Source organism: Bos indicus x Bos taurus, chromosome 18 (assembly GCF_003369695.1).
Source record: "Bos indicus x Bos taurus breed Angus x Brahman F1 hybrid chromosome 18, Bos_hybrid_MaternalHap_v2.0, whole genome shotgun sequence".
Classification (NCBI taxonomy): domain Eukaryota; kingdom Metazoa; phylum Chordata; class Mammalia; order Artiodactyla; family Bovidae; genus Bos; species Bos indicus x Bos taurus.
The window spans coordinates 50,358,162-50,376,044 of NC_040093.1; the positions used below are offsets into that span (position 1 = coordinate 50,358,162).

At 48.6% G+C, this 17,883-nt stretch overlaps 1 long non-coding RNA gene and 1 pseudogene across 1 annotated transcript; both read right to left on the reverse strand.

Annotated features, from left to right (window-relative positions):
- Positions 1–607, reverse strand: LOC113875380 (annotated as a pseudogene).
- A 6,033-nt stretch (positions 608–6,640) lies between these two features.
- Positions 6,641–15,384, reverse strand: LOC113875381. Its single transcript, XR_003506233.1, has 3 exons — positions 14,987–15,384; positions 10,548–14,415; positions 6,641–6,944 (listed from the first exon to the last, which is right to left on the reverse strand). It is a non-coding gene; the product is annotated as an uncharacterized LOC113875381 (long non-coding RNA).
- Between the last annotated feature and the right edge of the window lie 2,499 nt (positions 15,385–17,883).

Below are 17,883 nucleotides of genomic sequence, written 5' to 3' on the forward strand. Positions count from 1 at the left end.
TATTTTTTGCGGCATTTATTCCTGGGCCATAAGTTTTTGTTTCTTCAGTTTCTTCTGGGATATCTTTTTCTTCTGTGCAACCTCCTCTTCTGGTTTAGGAACAATCTGTTCTTTTTCAGTAAGGATCATCTCAATGTGGCATGGAGAGCTCATGTGTGGGTTGATCCGACCGTGAGCTCTGTAAGTCCTGCGCCGCATCTTGGGGGCTTTGTTCACTTGGATGTGCTCAATGACCAGAGAATCTACATCTAAGCCCTTAAGTTCAGCGTTACTCTCTGCATTTTTGAGCATGTGTAGTAAAAATTCAGCACTTTTTTTTGGGCCGCCGACCCTGCGTCCAGCCCCACTGTTTAGCCTGTGCACACCTACCAACTCCACCGTTGTAACGACGGAATGGCACACATTGTTTCTTTAAAGTGACATCCTTCAGATACTTGTTGGCTTTTCGGATATGCATACCCTTCATGGCCTGGGCAGTTTCACGAGTGTTCTTAAAGTGAACACGAAGATTTGAACCTCTTGATTTGCATGATTTTGTGGGGTTTTCTGGGTCAAGTGAATAGCGCACCATTTTTAGGGGTCACCTCAGGCCACTTACCGGAAAAGCCATGTCCAGTTCTAACTGTTGCTTCCTGACCTGCATACAGATTTCTCAAGAGGCAGGTCAGGTGGTCTGGTATTCCCATCTCTTGAAGAATTTTCCACAGTTTATTGTGATCCACACAGTCAAAGGCTTTGGCATAGTCAATAAAGCAGAAATAGATGTTTTTCTGGAACTCTCTTGCTTTTTCCATGATCCAGCAGATGTTCGCAATTTGATCTCTGGTTCCTATACCTTTTCTAAAGCCAGCTTGAACAACTGGAAGTTCACGGTTCACGTATTGCTCAATCCTGGCTTGGAGAATTTTGAGCATTACTTTACTAGCATGTGAGATGAGTGCAATTGTGCGGTAGTTTGATCATTCTTTGGCATTGCCTTTCTTTGGGATTGGAATGAAAACTGACCTTTTCCAAAAAAAAAAAAAAAAATGCAAACAGCTGTCTGAGATAGAAGATAAAAAGGAGAGGTTTTCCTTTTCCAAGCTTCTCAAGCCTCCCCTGTATCAGTAGCTTAGCATCCCAGCTAACTCCTTGTTCTCTCCATACAGCCCAGGGCCTGAGACAGTCTCTGCTTGCAAGGGCCCTACCCTGCCCTACTCAGGGAAATTGGCTTGCACAGGCAACCTCACCAGATGTTTGTGGGGATGGAAGGCATATACACCACTAGCCCCTCAGCACAGAAGTCTGAGCCCCCATGCTCATCTCTGGGCAGCAAGGTGACCAGCATCTGCTGGGTGCCTGGCGCTGCTGCCCATACCCCAGCACTGGGGGGAGAAGGAGTAGGAGAGGGGGCTCCTGGCACTGTGCCTGCAAGGGAGTTGCTGACTGGGGTGGTTGACAGCTTTTTCTGAAATGCCAATAAATCACCAATCTCTGCCTGGCTCACTAGGATAGATTCCGTCACTTAAAAACTCTAATCCTCAGAAGCTCATCACCCCCTATCCAGTGTCTTTATGTTCCCATGGCAGTTGACAAACATAAGACCTCTGGTTGGTGGTGTCAATTATAAAAATATATGCACAACCTAAAAGTTGAGTTATATTTTATTCAGTGGAAGTTTCTAGGACTTCAAGCCCAGGAAGCAGCATCTCCAAAAACCCTGAGAGAACTGCTCTGAGAAGGCTAGTTGTGCAGCCAGGTTATAAAGAAGTTTTGCAACAAAAGGCAAGTAGTAGAAACAAAAGATTAATTAATTAAAGCTAACTAGTTCCAAAGAATAGCAAGAAGAGATAAGAAAGACTTCCTCAACGATCGATGCAAAGAAATAGAGGAAAACAACAGAATGGGAAAGACTAAAGATCTCTTCAAGAAAATTAGAGATACCAAGGGAACATTTCATGCAAAGATGGGCTCGATAAAGGACAAAAATGGTATGGACCTAACAGAAGCAGAAGATATTAAGAAGAGGTGGCAATAATACACAGAAGAACTGTACAAAAAAGATCTTCACGACCCAGATAATCATGATGGTGTGATCACTCACCTAGAGCCAGACATCCTGGAATGTGAAGTCAAGTGGGCCTTGGAAAGCATCACTAGGAACAAAGCTAGTGGAGGTGATGGAATTCCAGTTGAGCTATTTCAAATCCTGAAAGATGATGCTGTGAAAGTGCTGCACTCAATATGCCAGCAAATTTGGAAAACTCAGCGGTGGCCACAGGACTGGAAAAGGTCAGTTTTCATTCCAATCCCAAAGAAAGGCAATGTCAAAGAATGCTCAAACTACTACACAATTGCACTCATCTCACATGCTAGTAAAGTAATGCTCAAAATTCTCCAAGCCAGGATTCAGCAATATGTGTACCGTGAACTTCCAGTTGTGCAAGCTGGTTTTAGAAAAGGCAGAGGAACCAGAGATCAAATTGCCAACATTTGCTGGATCATGGAAAAAGCAAGAGAGTTCCAGAAAAACATCTATTTCTGCTTTATTAACTATGCCAAAGCCTTTGACTGTGTGGATCACAATAAACTGTGGAAAATTCTGAAAGAGATGGGAATACCAGACCACCTGACCTGCCTCTTGAGAAATCTGTATGCAGATCAGGAAGCAACAATTAGAACTGGACATGGAACAACAGACTGGTTCCAAATAGGAAAAGGAGTCCGTCAAGGCTGTATATTGTCACCCTGCTTATTTAACTTATATGCAGAGTACGTCATGAGAAACGCTGGATTGGAAGAAGCACAAGCTGGAATCAAGACTGCCGGGAGAAATATCAATAACCTCAGGTATGCAGATGACACCACCCTTATGGCAGAAAGTGAAGAGGAACTAAAAAGCCTCTTGATGAAGGTGAAACTGGAGAGTGAAAAAGTTGGCTTAATGCTCAACATTCAGAAAATGAAGATCATGGCATCTGGTCCCATCACTTCATGACAAATAGATGGGGAAACAGTGGAAACAGTGTCAGACTTTATTTTTTGGGGCTCCAAAATCACTGCAGATGGTGATTGCAGCCATGAAATTAAAAGACACTTACTCCTTGGAAGAAAAGTTATGACCAACCTAGATAGCATATTGAAAAGCAGAGACATTACTTTGCCAACAAAGGTCTGTCTAGTCAAGGCTATGGTTTTTCCTGTGGTCATGTGTGGATGTGAGAGTTGGACTGTGAAGAAGGCTGAGCGCCAAAGAATTGATGCTTTTGAACTGTGGTGTTGGAGAAGACTCTTGAGAGTCCCTTGGACTGCAAGGAGATCCAACCAGTCCATTCTGAAGGAGATCAGCCCTGGGATTTCTTTGGAAGGAATGATGCTAAAGCTGAAACTCCAGTACTTTGGCCACCTCATGCGAAGATTTGAGTCATTGGAAAAGGCCCTGATGTTGGGAGGGATTGGGGGCAGGAGGAGAAGGGGACAACAGAGGATGAGATGGCTAGATGGCATCACTGACGCGATGGACATGAGTCTGAGTGAACTCCGGGCGTTGGTGATGGACAGGGAGGCCTGGCGTGCTGCAATTCATGGGGTCGCAAAGAGTCAGACACGACTGAGCGACTGAACTGAACTGAGATATCTAATTAAAGTTAATTAAAGAAAACTAGATATCTCAAGGAATTTAACAATTTTCTACACATGGAAAGATGCAAAAGTCTGGGCTTACTGAAATCATTCCTTTGCTATGCACCTCAGCTATCTGGGTCCAGTATCCTATGACTTCACATCCCGAATTTCCTCTGAGATCACCATAGGGAGTGGCTACAGCCTGGTGGCTGCTAGACGTCAGGTATTTGCTTCCTTCCTAAGTTCCTTTGGACCCACCAGCTCACTGTTGGTGGTGGCTGAAATTGCTGATGACTGTGACATCCTTTGTTTACTGATATGTCAGGAAATATTCCATTTCTCAGAGGCATCACATCTGCAGACCTTTGGCCATGGGACTGGGCATGAAGGGTGAGTGTACTCTCTCTGGGTCTTTCTAGGATATAACCACTGGCCAGATGTGCCTGATTTCTGGTACCAGTCTGTCCTGGCTGCAATGAAACCTTGAATGGAATGCTTTCCCTGGGAGAATGGCATTGAAACATGCATAATATCATATATGAAATGAGTCGCCAGTCCAGGTTCGATGCATGATCTGGATGTTTGGGGCTGGTGCACTGGGACGACCCAGAGGGATGGTATGGGGAGGGAGGAGGGAGGAGGGTTCAGGATGGGGAACACATGTATACCTGTGGTGGATTCATTTTGATATATGGCAAAACCAATACAATATTGTAAAGTTAAAAAATAAATAAAAATTTATAACTCAGAAAGAAGAAAAGTGAAAGTAAAATAAATAAATAAATAAATTTACTTAGAAAAAAAAAAAGAAATGCTTTCTCTTTCTTTATCTCAGTTTCCCCATCTTTACTAATCAACATTGATTGAATTCACTGTTTTACTTGTAAATACAGTTTATTTGGGAACTTCCCAGTGGCTCAATCAGTAAAGAATCTTCCTGCGATGCAGGAGACATGGGTTGGATCAGGAAGATCCCCTAGCGAAGAAAATGGCAACCCACTCCAGTATTCTTGCCTGGGAAATCCCATGGACAAAGGAACCCAGAGGACTACAGTCCATGGGGTTGCAAGAGAGTCAGACACAACTTAGCAACTAAACCCCCATCAGTGGCTCAGAGGTATAGAATCTTCCTGAAATGCAGGACACCCGGGTTTGATCCCTGGATTGAGAAGATCCCCTGGAGAAGGAAATGGCAACCCATTCCATTCAGTATTCTTGCCTAGAGAATTCCATGGACAGAGAAGCTTGGCAGGCTACAGTTTATGGGGTCTCAAAAGAGTTGGACATGACTTAGGGGCTAAACAACACTTTATTTATAATATCTTTGAGTCCTAATACTCATTCCTTAAGGCAGGTACTCACTTTGTCCTTGTCCTCCATGTTGTTACAAATTTTACAACCTGAGGCATGGAGAGGTCAAAGGGCATCCCTATAGGGCACAAGACCAGTGGGTGGCAGAGCTACGGTTTGAGCAATCTAAGCACAGCCCCCATGTTCTGGCTTGCCGACTCAGGAGGCCAAAAGGGGAATTCTTCAGTCCAGCAGGAGCCCCAGGTCCTCTTTTCACAAAAGACTTGGGGGATGAGGAGAGAGAGCAAGCCTTGGAAAGCACTTGCCAGCTTCATACCATTCAGGGAGGCCCATGAGTAGACGAGGAAGGCTGGGGACCCTCCAAGCTGTGGAGTGAGAGCCCCCAGGGACTTTCACAGACAACACAGGCTTGGGCCCGGAGCAATGGCCAGAGGCTGGTTCGTAGACATCTTCACCTCCCCCACCCCTCACCCCAAGATGGCTGTGGCCACCTTCCTCTCAAAATCTCAAAGCCCCAAAGTGAAACAGGAGGGAATGGGGCAGGGTACAATCTTTAAATACATCTAAGATGGTAGATGAGTTGACTTCCACTAGGCCTTAAGCCTCAGTATACTCTCACCGTGACACAACAGCAAGCTAAGTGATACACCCACAGACGACATGACAGTTCCAAGGCCAACCATCAAAACCCAAAAGTGGAAAGTGCCCCCATTCCTGGACATCTCTGTCTCTTCCTCAAAATAGTTGGAATAACCCTTCCACTCATTAGCCTATGAAATTACTCAGCCCATGAAAACTAAGCACACCATATTTAAGGGCCTTTCACCTTACAAGATGGCCCACACTCTGTCTGTGGAGTGTTTCTCTCTAAATAAATCCACTTCTTACCTATCACTTTGTCTCTCATTGAATTCTTTCTACAACAAGATATCAAGAACCTGAGCATCATTAGGTCCTGAAACCAGCTATGTGATCTCATTTGGAAGACTGAGGCTTTGGCTTAGGTTTTGGCGAGGTCCAAATCCTAATCTGAGGTGAACAGTTTCAACAGGGCCAGCCCCGCCAGTCACCTGAGCATTTCCCCCTAGTGCAGTGGTCTGGGGCTTCAGCTGAGGATGCAGCCTCCGCTCACTTGTCCTTCCCTGGGGCTCTTTTGCAGGCAGGGGGACCTACGGGCCCTGCTGCCGAGGAGGGGGTTGACAGCAAGAACTAGTGGCCCATCAGGGCTGTCCCCATCCCCCCAGACATGTCTCGAAGGGAGAGGCCCAGGAGGCCCTGGTCACTGGTGCAGATGGAAAGAGACTCCAGTCCCTGTCACATACACACTTCCTGGGGGAACCACGCTGAGGACTGTGGTTTCAAGAGAGAGAAACCTGAATCCAACAAGCTCCAGAAGAAGGGGGTTTGTTGGAAGCTACTGGGGCTTCTCACCACTCATGCGCCTCAGGGACAACTAGAATAAAAGACTCAAATACTACAGGGTGCGGCCCACCCGGCCCTGCCCTGTTGCTACATCTGTCTTCCCAACTTCCTCCACACGGGAGTGACCTCAGATGGCCTCGGCCAGCAGCGGCCTGAAGCAGGGTTTCGATTCCTGGCCAGAGGCTGAGTCCAGGCCACAGTGGTGAGAGCATCATATGCTGGTACTAGACCAGTGGTCAGTGATCAGGCCTTGGCTCTTTGGCTTTGAGGAAAAGAATTCCCACAAAGACAAAAAGGAGTGAAACAAAGTATTTATTAGGACAAAAAAGAGTACAGCACCTCTGGATAGACATACAGGCAGACTCAGAGAGAGCTGGGCCCTCATGGAGGTTTAAATCACTTTCTTTGGGGTTTCCTTTGGCCAATTATTTTGATTTGCCTGGTTCAGAGTCCATATTTGGAATATCTCGATCTTCCCATATGTGTAGGTGCATCTCTTAGCCAACATGGATTCTTCTGAAGAGGCCTATGGGTAGTCATCATCACTTGCCTTTTGACCATCAGGGAACATTCATTTCTCCACATGTGTAGTCAGGGAGGTCTTCTGACTTTGAGAAAGAGAAATATGTGGTCTCTTATCTTCTATCAGAGCAGGGCCCAGACTCCTCTCCCAATTTTCCTGCTATTCTCATCTTGAAGTATTAATCCATAGGGAACAAATCTCCAATTGCTCCTCTAGGGTGAGGAGGGGGCCCGTCAACCCCCAGCCACAGGAAATACAAGGCTGCCACAGCTCCAGCCATCACCAGAGGGGGACCACTCCCTTGCCTTACTTCCAGCCTTTCAAATCCAAGAAAGGGGCTTTGATTGGCCAAGCTCGTGTCAGTAGCCCATTCCTAGCCCAATCAGGTTGCCAAGAGGGCAGGACAACATGACATAGGCAAAGCCATTGGCTAGAGAAGGAAACTGGAGAAGGAGACTCACTGAGGGCCAGGAAGTCAATTCAGTTGTTTGTATCTGTTACACCTCTGTGAGATTTCATTTCCTCACCAGTGAATTGATGCTGATGTCAGTGACCACTTCATGGGTGGTTGTGGTTTAATGAGAAGATAGTGAAGTAAATAGTTTGGTGCCTAGAAGTAATCCACAAATATTGGCTTTATTATTGTTGATGTTAATAGGATTTGCTGTAGCTAAGTGAGGAATAAGGTTCCCACTGAGAAGGTTGTGGGTGGAGCAGGGCCTCAGCTGTCGGTCCTGCCTGAACCCCAGTATTCTTGACGTCACTCGCCCGTTAACACGCCCCAGGCAGCAGAGAGGAGGGCTCCCTCCCCAGCTGAACCCCACCCCACCCCCATCTCAGTTTCTTGGTCATCAAACGGACAATAATCCAGACTTGTTTTCCTTTGCTACAGTTGCGAGCAGCAAGCATGAAAGCCTGCGAAGGGGAAACTGCAACGTCTTACTAACAGTTTATTGTTGTTATTAATTATCAGCTCCAGAAAACTGCTGGGATTATGAGCGGGTATTTTCCCCACGTTTCCTCTAAAGGCCATTACAACGAGGGAAGCCAAGCAGACTTAATTTGCTAATGCCAACCACTAAATTATGCAAAACCAGATCTGCTAATGAATTTCTCCCCTCTGGCTGCCAGTGCTGATTAGTTTGGGGTGCCTTGTTGGAGGGAGAGGCAGGGAAGGGGCCCAGTGCTCAGCTCCCTCTTCCACACCCAGGCAGCCTGCACACGCCCCCTGGATGAGGGCCTCTTAAGATGTGACTCCCTACCCGAGAGGCCTCGAGGGGGCTGAGGAGCTTCTTTGGTAATTCAAGATGGTTTTCGGTTTCTTCGGTTTGAAAAGAATCTCATAGCTTATTTCAGAGGAAGAAAAAGAACACCTTTGAATTAAATGTGAGCCCACAAATGACTTCTCTCTTTCTCTGCTTTATTTCTGACGACTATTTATAGATCTGAGTCCATCACTGCAAATGAAGGACCTTTTCATTCTCCCTCAGCCTCCACTGCTCCCATCCCAGCTTGTGAGGATGATGGTCATTGAGGGGCTCAGCTGAGGCTCCCCTCCTGACAAGGAGCTCCTCCAGGAGAGGGGTGGGGCTGCATGCCCAGGGCCAGGTGAGGCAGGCACAGGCCTCATATCCACCTGGTAAGTCATGGCAAGCTAAGGAAAAACTCTTGGCTTACTTAGGCCAAAGAAGGTAGTTTATCAGAAGGATGCAGGCAGCTCACAGATGAAGAGAAAGGCCTGAATGACCTTTCCCAGCCTTGGAAAGGGCAGGAGCGGGGCAGCCTGGGGACCCAGGTGACAGGAACTATATTTTCAAGGCGCAGTTCTTCCCCAAGGAAATCCAACCAGTCCATCCTAAAGGAAATCAGTCCTGAATATTCATTGGAAGGACTGATGCTGAAGCTGAAACTCAAATACTTTGGCCTCCTCATGCGAAGAACTGACTCACTGGAAAAGACCCTGATGCTGGGAAAGATTGAAGGCAGGAGGAGAAGGGGACGACAGAGGATGAGATGGTTGGATAGCATCACCGACTCAATGGACATGTGTTTGAGTAAATTCTGGGAGTTGGTGATGGACAGGGAGGCCTAGCATGCTGCAGTCCATGGGGTCGCAAAGAGTCAGACACGACTGAGCGACTGAACTAAACTGAACTGAGATACTCCCCAGTTGTTCTTAACTGAAGTGGTTCAAATCCCTCAGTGCCAACCCCATGTGTGACCTTGGCTGGGTTTCTGACTCTGTCTGGGGCTAATTTATTCTGTGAAATGGGGCTCACAGAGCCTTTCTCCCCACCTCTCACAGTTGCTGTGTGTATAACCCAGATGCCAGCTGCAGTTAGACACTGTTCTTTGAAATTTAAATTAAATTGGCTAGGACTTCAATCCCTTGTGAACAGGAAATCCAATATTTTCCCCCAAGATTTCTGTGACTCCCTGGGGACGGCTGCACTCAGGGCCACCCTCTGCCCCTGCTGGCCTCTCCTGCTCATTTGTATCTCACTCCCGTGGCTGTTTTGGCGTCTGCTCAGTGCTGATCCCCACGTGCAACTCAGCACCTCCCTAAAGGCTCCCAGGAGACATTTACGCGTGAAATTTACTGAAAATGGGGGCCGGGGAAGAGGAGGTTTACTCGGTCAATCACAAACAACCACATATAGCATATTAGACTGTTTTCAAAGACACAGAGAGGCAACGTAGCCTAGTGGTTAATAGCTCAGGCACTGGGAGGGGGCCCGTGGAGGCTCAGATCCCAGCATTGCCACTTACTGGGCATGTGGCCTAGAACAAGTGACCTCATATCACTTCCCTACAGAGTGAGGATTAGAAACTTCATGATGTGTGTGTGTGTGTGTGTGTGTGTGTGTGCATGCACGTGCACCACTTATGACACGCCCAGGACACAGTAAGTCGTATAAGGGTTACGGACTCTTGTGAAGAATCAGCCTCCTGCCCTCTTGCCTGGCACTGCCCACCCCACCTCCTTTCCTCTCCTCTGTCCCAGTCCCACCTGAAGTCTCCCTGCATTTCTTATGTAGAGCAGTAGGATGCCTCTTTGCTTCACTGTCACCTTCTAAACCAGGATATCACCTTCCACCTCTGAACTGTTTTATCAAGGGCTTTCCTAAAGTTGGTCTCCTCCTTTAGCAGTGCCATTCGTCAAAATAATTGTTTCATATTCAATGCATGAAGAGTGTATAAATGTGAAAACGCTTTGAAAACCCCAAAGTACAGCCCACAGATGAAGCGTCATTTACCTGTTTCTACAAGTACCCATTTTGTGGACAAAGCTTCCTCGGAGGTACCTAAGTTTCTCTTGGCTCATGTTACTGACATCCATCTCTTCCCATTGTTGGTCATGAGTAAGATGGTAAGGATTTTTCTGAAAGAATCCTTTTCGGGCTCAAAATGAACTCAGTCCCCTGAAACTAAACAAATCTATCTCTAACCACCCCTTCCCAATTTTTAAACTTCTTACTGGAAAATAATTTACATAGGGAAAGTCATGTCGTCAACTTTCACACCTGCACCACCAGCCCTGCGCTCAAGACACGGACAATGACCCACTCCCAGAAGCATCCCTGTGTTTCCTTCCATCTGACCCCAAAGGGAGCCCGCCAGCCATCCTGACTGCTACCAGCTCCCTCAGCTCTGCCTGCTTCTGACCTTTACATGCACGGAGTCTTACCTTGTACATGATACTGCGTCTGGCTCCTTCCCCACATGGCTGTGAGATTCACGAATATTCCTGCAGGTCCCCGTTGCTGCACAGAACTCTCTCCTGCGCAGTGTCTACTGCTGATGAACACTGGGGTAGTTCCCACTGCTTTGGACATTCTAGTTGTTTTTCAGCACACATATGGATGTATTTCTGTTGGGTATATACCTAGAAGTAAAACTGTTGACTCACTGGTACCCTTGTGTTCATTTTAAATAAAAGTTGTCAAGTATTTTTCTTCCCACCTTCTTTTCTGAGCATCTGCTCTCAGACCACATTCTGTGGGTCATACCCTAAACAGCAGTGCTGGGATTGGAGTCTATGCTCAGAGGCTGACCTCCTAACCAATAGGCCACACTGCCCTCCCATGTTTCTGAGAACAAAGACTGTAGTATACAACAGAAAGCTGTGTGTAGATTGCAATGTAAAGCTCCACGTGCAGTGGGCATGTCTGCTCTTCACTCCAAAAGGAAACACTACCACTCTCTTCTAAGGTTGTTTGCTATTCAAACATCCTGGAAATGACCATCTGGAACGTGCAGTGGGCATGTCTGCTCTTCACTCCAAAAGGAAACACAACGTGCAGTGGGCATGTCTGCTCTTCACTCCAAAAGGAAACACTACCACTCTCTTCTAAGGTTGTTTGCTATTCAAACATCCTGGAAATGACCATCTGGAAAGAACGCAATCAGTGCCTGTGCTCACGAAATGTGCAAAGTACGAGAGACCCTAGAGGATTATCTCTAACACCCGGCTCCTCGGCCTGGAGGCTGGGCTCTGGCCACCTGCAGCATCTGCTGCCTCCATCCCCAGCAGAGGTGCTCGGGGTGTAACACAGCCGGAATGCCTGGGAGCTAGCCTGGAGGGGTTGCAGTGCTATGTGGAAGACACCAGCTGCTGCCACACTTGGGGGCAGGGGGCACACCAAGGCCTCAGCCCGGGCCCTGCAGGGCTCTCCCCATCTCTCCTCTGCCCTTTGCCTCCCCCTCCTTCATCTCTGCTCCCCTGACCCTCTCTTTCTCCCTGTACTTTACCCTCTCTTCATTGCTGCTTCTCCTTCCCTCCTTCTTGCCTTTCATGTATCTCTCTTACTTTCCTTCTCGTGCTTTCTCTCTGGATGATTTTATCTCAGGGACTGTGAGACTTTAAAGGACAAACTTTAAAAAACAAATTAAACAAACATGAACCACAAATGTGAGGAAGCAAGCGAGACTCACCCACAATCCCCCACCCAGAGATAACCACCGTGAACACCAACTCCAGAGTTTTATACACACACATGTCCGCACCTATCAACACACTTCCTACCAAATTGGGATCCTAAGTAGACAGAGCTCACACTTCCTGGCTACTCCAGAGAAGAGGAGGCTTGTGGAAGGAGCTAAAGGAAGGCTTTCTTCCCCTTGAGAAAAAGAATGAGAAGGAATCCAGGACCACTGCAGACTGCCCAGAGCGTTGAACTTCCAGGGCCCAGACAATCCTAAGCCCCCTCTCCCAGCCCATTCCTGTCAGCAGGGTGAGGCCAGGGGCAAAGTCAGAGAGAGGCCTTGGCAGTGGGGGGTCCCAGGACTGGCCTGGGGCAGAGAACCACATGTGAGCCCTCAACCCAGAGCAGAGGCCAGATCAGAGGCGTGTGTTGGGGGCAGGAAGGTAACAGGTCTGGTACGTGTGTGTGCACATGCTCACACAGCAGCCACTGGGGTCCCTGCCACGGCCGCACAATTCTCTTTTCTTTGACTCAACTCTGGACTGATTCCCACCCTTTGATGTGTCTCACCTTCGACCCTATTGCAGGCTGGGCTGGAAGGGCAGCCTGACTAGACAGACCGGGGAGACCTCCAGGGTTGGCCTGGGGCCTTTGGATTGTCTCTACATTTTCCCTGTTACAAACATTCCATTTCCAACGTTCCTGAAGGATAAGGATTGTTACAAGAAACTCAGACAGCAGCCAGTATCACAGAATGTTGGACGTTCTCCCTACCCTCCCCTTCTTCAATTCCACTCCCCGTGAAGGTGACCACCAGAGACAGCGGTTAATACCCTCTCAGAGTTATCCCTCACAGAAACCAAAATATGAGCCCACGGGACATTTTGTTCCCAGCGCACTGGCCTGCAGAGTTCCACAACTTCCCTTTCACTCACTCATCAAGGCTTCGGAGGCATTTTGCCAGGTCAGCACACACACAGCTGCTTCGCAGTCGAGAGGGCTGCTCAGAGAGAGAACCCCGTCAAGATCTGGCAGGTAAGAACTATCAGTCTTTCCACATCTGCGTGTCCTGGGCACTGTTCACAGCCTGAGCAAGACGCAGACAGCCCCATGCTCACAGTCCCTACCTTCCAGCTGTGCGGCCCTGGAGAGGTCACTCGACCCGAGGGCCTGCCCATGGTGCTGTGGGGATTAAGTGATCCTCTGTGTGGGAGGCTTGGCAGAACACAAAGCGTGCACGACTGTGGGAACCATGACAGTTACCCCAGAAACAGACAAGCGAGGGGAGGGTGGCTGGAGGCATGCAGCCTCTTCACTCCGCTTGTTTCCAGTTTTCCACAGTGTTCTCATTTATTCCACAAACAAGATCACTTTCCTCCTGATGCACTTATCAGATCACTACGTTTGGAGTGTTAGTCTGAAAAAGGCTGTTAGTCTGACCACTCTCTGTGGTCACCTCGGGCAGCACTTGGGGTCCCTGAACCTTGCCTCCTGTCTCTAAAATGGAGAAATGGAGAAATCAATCCCATCCCTCAGCTGCCTAGATGACAGGAGAAACTTCCTATAGAAGTGCTCTGTAAACTGAGGTCTTGTGGACCTAGGGGGGAATTGTGTGGGGTACAGGCTGTGCCCCACTAGAAGGTTCCCTCTTGTGAGGATAGAAACATGGACTCAGTAAATGCTAGCTGCATAACGAAGAAACCTGCTCACCTGAAATAAGAAAATTAAAGCCCTGGGTCCCTAGAATATTTAGCAAACGGACAGGAGGGAAGAGGAAATGCTGATCACACCTAGAGTGTGTCTCCTGCCTTCTCTCCTCTCCCTTCACTCTTTCCTCCTTCCCTCCCTCCTTTCCTCCTTTTATTCAACACAGTGTCCTGACTTTTTTAGGGGAAGAAGAGATTAACAATGACACTAGCCGACAGCTCCTCATTATCGCACACATTTTGTGGTTTACAAAGCACTGCCACATGGTCACATGCTTTCTCTTTTGACCACTGAAATTCAAATTTAAGTAGGCCATCCAGTGTTTTGTCTGACAACCCAATACCCAGCCTCTAGGAGACCTCCCCTCAGCTCCCACAGGCCCGACCCAGGGCTTCCCAGTGAGATAAACTCCCCTTCCTGGGTCATCTGGAGTTCATTGACCCTGAATATTCATTGGAAGGACTGATGCGGAAGCTAAAACTCCAATACTTTGGCCACCTGATGCGAAGAACAGACTCATTGGAAAAGACTCTGATGCTGGGAAAGATTGAAGGCAGGAGGAGAAGGGGACGACTGAGGATGAGATGGTTGGATGGCCTCACTGACTCGATGGACATGAGCTTGCGCAAGCTCTGGGAGTTGGTGATGAACAGGGAAGCCTGATGTGCTGCAGTCCATGGGGTCGCAAAGAGTCGGACACGATTGAGCAACTGAACTGACATTGACCCAGGCTTCAGAAATGGCCCAAGCATCCCCCACCTGCCCAATGGCTGTGAAGAGAGCCCTGTGCCAGACTCTTCGGGGTGAGATGACCTGGCAGGGTCTGCCCTGGAGAACCTCAGTAGGAGAGGAAGGATGCATCTATGAGCAACACTGTTAACAGGCGGCAAGTGCCAAGTACATCCATGATGTGGAAACTGAGGTCTGAAAAAGAAGTTACACAGTCTAAGTGTGAAAGCCATGCTATGATTCCTACACCACTTTCACTATGCCTCTCTCTTTCTGAAACGTTCGCCTTCCCTCCTGTGCCCTCCTACCCCTTCTCCTTCCCAGGCTTCCCTCTAGACCACCATCGGCACCCCGAATGCTTGGTTCTCAGTGCTTCCCTTCCTGGAGGGCCATTCGTTCTCTTTGAACCCGTGTTTCATCAAGTGTCTTTCGTGTGTCAAGCCCTGGGCTGGACCGCTGAGATCACCACGTGGGTCCTGACGCAGCGAGAACAGCGGCCTGTCCTCTCTCCTTTACCCTTCTTCCCTCCCGCCTTGCCTTTCCTTCTTCTTTCCTTCCTCCCTCCTTTTTTCTCTCTTTCCTTTCTCCATCCCTCCCTCCATCCCTCCATCCAGTCCCGTACTCCCTGCCCACCGCCTAAGTGCACCTCTGAGCCCCTTGCTCTCATGAGGCTTTCAGGAAGACCCCTCGCTGCCACAGAGGAGGGGATGTACCCTCGGTTTTCTCTCCTCGTTTAGTTTCAGAGCAAAGAAAGAGAACCTCTAACCTGAATGAAACGAAGGGCGTTTTCCTCCTGGTGGCGGAGAATCATTTCACAAGCCAGCGCGCCCTCTGGTGGCCAGAGTCGGGGCCCGGCCGTGGTTGCGTTACCCCGACGAGCTCCGGAGGCTGGGCTTCCCGCGGCATCGCTCCGCCCTCGCTCCGCGCCCCCGCTCTCCTGGTCCCTAGGTGCCACCCTCCGGCGGGGTGTCCCCCTCCGAGACCACCTCCTCCTGGAGCCTTCCGCCCCAGCCCACCTCAATTCGGGAGTCAAAGGCGGCACTTGTACTTGGAGCTTCCCACGTTGTAACAGTGTTGCGCTCCCACGGAACTGGAACCCGGGGTTCACCCAGGCAGACCCTGCCAGGTCGTCTCACCCGCCAGAGAGTCTGGCACGGGGCTCTGTTCACAGCGGCTGGGCTAGGGATCGGGGGTGGGGGATGCTCGGGCCATTTCTGAAGCCCAGATCAATGAATTACAGATAAACCAGGTACCAGGCGTCACTGGGAGGACGTGGGCCAGGGCTTGCTGGAGCTGAGGGAAGTCTCTCAGAGGCTGGGTATTAGGTTGTCAGATAAAACATAGGACATCCCAGTTAAATTTTAATTTCAGATAAACATAAATGAAAAAAACATTTTTCCCCCTTTGGTTTGTTTAAGTTCCAAATACTGTAGGGTGCACACATACTCAAGCTAAAAAATTTTTGTTGTTCGTTTGAAATTTGAATTTAAGTGATGTCCTGTAATTTATCTGCTAAAGCTGGCGACCCTACTGAGTGTAATGGCCATATGGAGCCCATCTGGACAAGGTGGGGGCGAACTAGAGGGAGGCTGGGCAGACAGGTCCCCAAAGGAGCCTGGGGCAGGTCAGGTGTGGGGTGGGGGGAGGGGGGGCAGTGGTCTGAGTCTAAATCCTGCTTGGGACCACACAGAACAGTAATGCAAACTTCACATTTTTACATGGAATTTACATCCACATCATGGTGGTGAGGTGTGGGTGAAAACAAGGAGAGCCTTGTCTGTTCTCAAGGTTCTGCTCAAATGCTGACCTTTGCAATCCCCCCTGCTTCCCTGGGACTGTAATCACACACCCATTAGCAACATTGTTACCAGCCAAATACAGATAGACTTTACCCATGTGGGACTTGAGGACTGAAAAAAGTTATACAATGTAAAAGCATCAGTTCAGTTCAGTTCAGTTCAGTCCCTCAGTCCTGTCCGACTCTTTGTGACCCCATGAATCGCAGCTCGCCAGGCCTCCCTGTCCAGCCCTATCATTCCTCCACTACTTTCGCCATTCCTCTCTCTTCCTGAAGTTTCCCCTCGTTCCTGTCCCCTCCCACCAGTGGCCCTCCCTTCAACATCTTCAAACTTGTGTCTGCTGGGCACACCAGCACATACCACAACCAAAATCACCTAGAGCGTATCATCAATAATTGGTGTGAAACGAATGGATGTCAAGAGGAAAAGTTGTAGCATGGGAGGGCTACCTCCAGGCCTACCTTGTAAGGCAGGTAATTGGTGTCAAGTCCCTAGAATGATACCTGGCAACCCAGTCAGTGCTCTGTAAACCTCAGCGCTTTCTTCCGTGACAGCTGTTAAAACACTGATTCCTTAGGGGCGTAGCCACTGATTTTTCTCCTGGAGTAATATTGCATTCCACTGTTTTCCCACCTTTGATGGCACCCTTTCACAAGACATTCTGGGGAGATTTCCTTTGCTTTCTGAACAAGGTGAGTCTTGAGAACACAGTGTGATCTCACATTCCCTCAGAGAAACAATCTCCTGGCCTCATTTCCCGGTGACCATGGCTGTGCATCTATGTTTCTAGCAGTATTAGAGCTCGTTTATAATGATTTACAGTAATTACATTGGACAGGAGTTTGATGGCCATTAGGCCTCTTTATTTGGCTGAAAAACATTTGAAGCGTGAAGCTGTGTGAGAGAATCAGCGCCAGCACCATCACGAAACATCCTTGTATTTGGAACCAATTTAGAGTGTCATTTTTGATATCGCAAATTATCCATCTTCGGATTCCAAGTCCTTGGTACCTGTGCTCTCCTGCTCTGGTATCGGGAGGACAGCCAGCGGCTGCAGGCCTGCCCCGGGAGTGAGCAGACAGGCCAGCACCAGCCCTGGGAGCTGAGTTCCCAGGGGACGCTGGGTCACCTAACACTCGGCATTTTCACCAGCATCATTCCACCTCCCGTGAGCAGCAAGGCCCTAGGATAGCTGGAAATGCCATCTGAAGTCCTACTTCAGTGTCCGCTCCTCTTCCCTCCACTCACAGAGTGAAAGGGTAGCCAGGACTGCCACCGGCTGGTACACGTCGATGCCGGCTATTTGGGGCTGGCATTCATGCCAGACCTGATGCTCAGTATTTGAATATCACTCAAGCAGAATGGCCATGGAACTGGCTGTGAAGAATCTCTCAAGCTGTGACTATACCATGCCAAAAATGCTGGTTTGAAAAGTGAAAAATTAATAACAGGCCAGATGTTTAATATTCCACAATGACAAATAGAATGTATTTCATCTAGATGTTTCTGTGTAAATATACTCTGGCTTTTTTTCAGATCACTGCAACCTGCCCACACCAACACCTAAGAGATAGTTTCATATGTGTACATTCTTATAAACACAGGAAAAAAGTGGATTCTGCCCAGGAAGAATTGAAGTAAGGCCATGAAAGTGCAAGATTGACCCACGGCCACTGCCATTATCGTGACTGCCCCTGGAAGGGCGCAAGGGCCCCTCCACTCTCTCCAGGGCCCCATGGGAAAATGTCTCTTTCTAAAAGCAAGAACAGCAAGTGCCATATGGTTTGTTTTACCATCATTTTAATGGGAAAGAACAATAAGGGAGCGATTACTGGGCTGAGGAGCTAGCTGCCTGGGCCTGGCA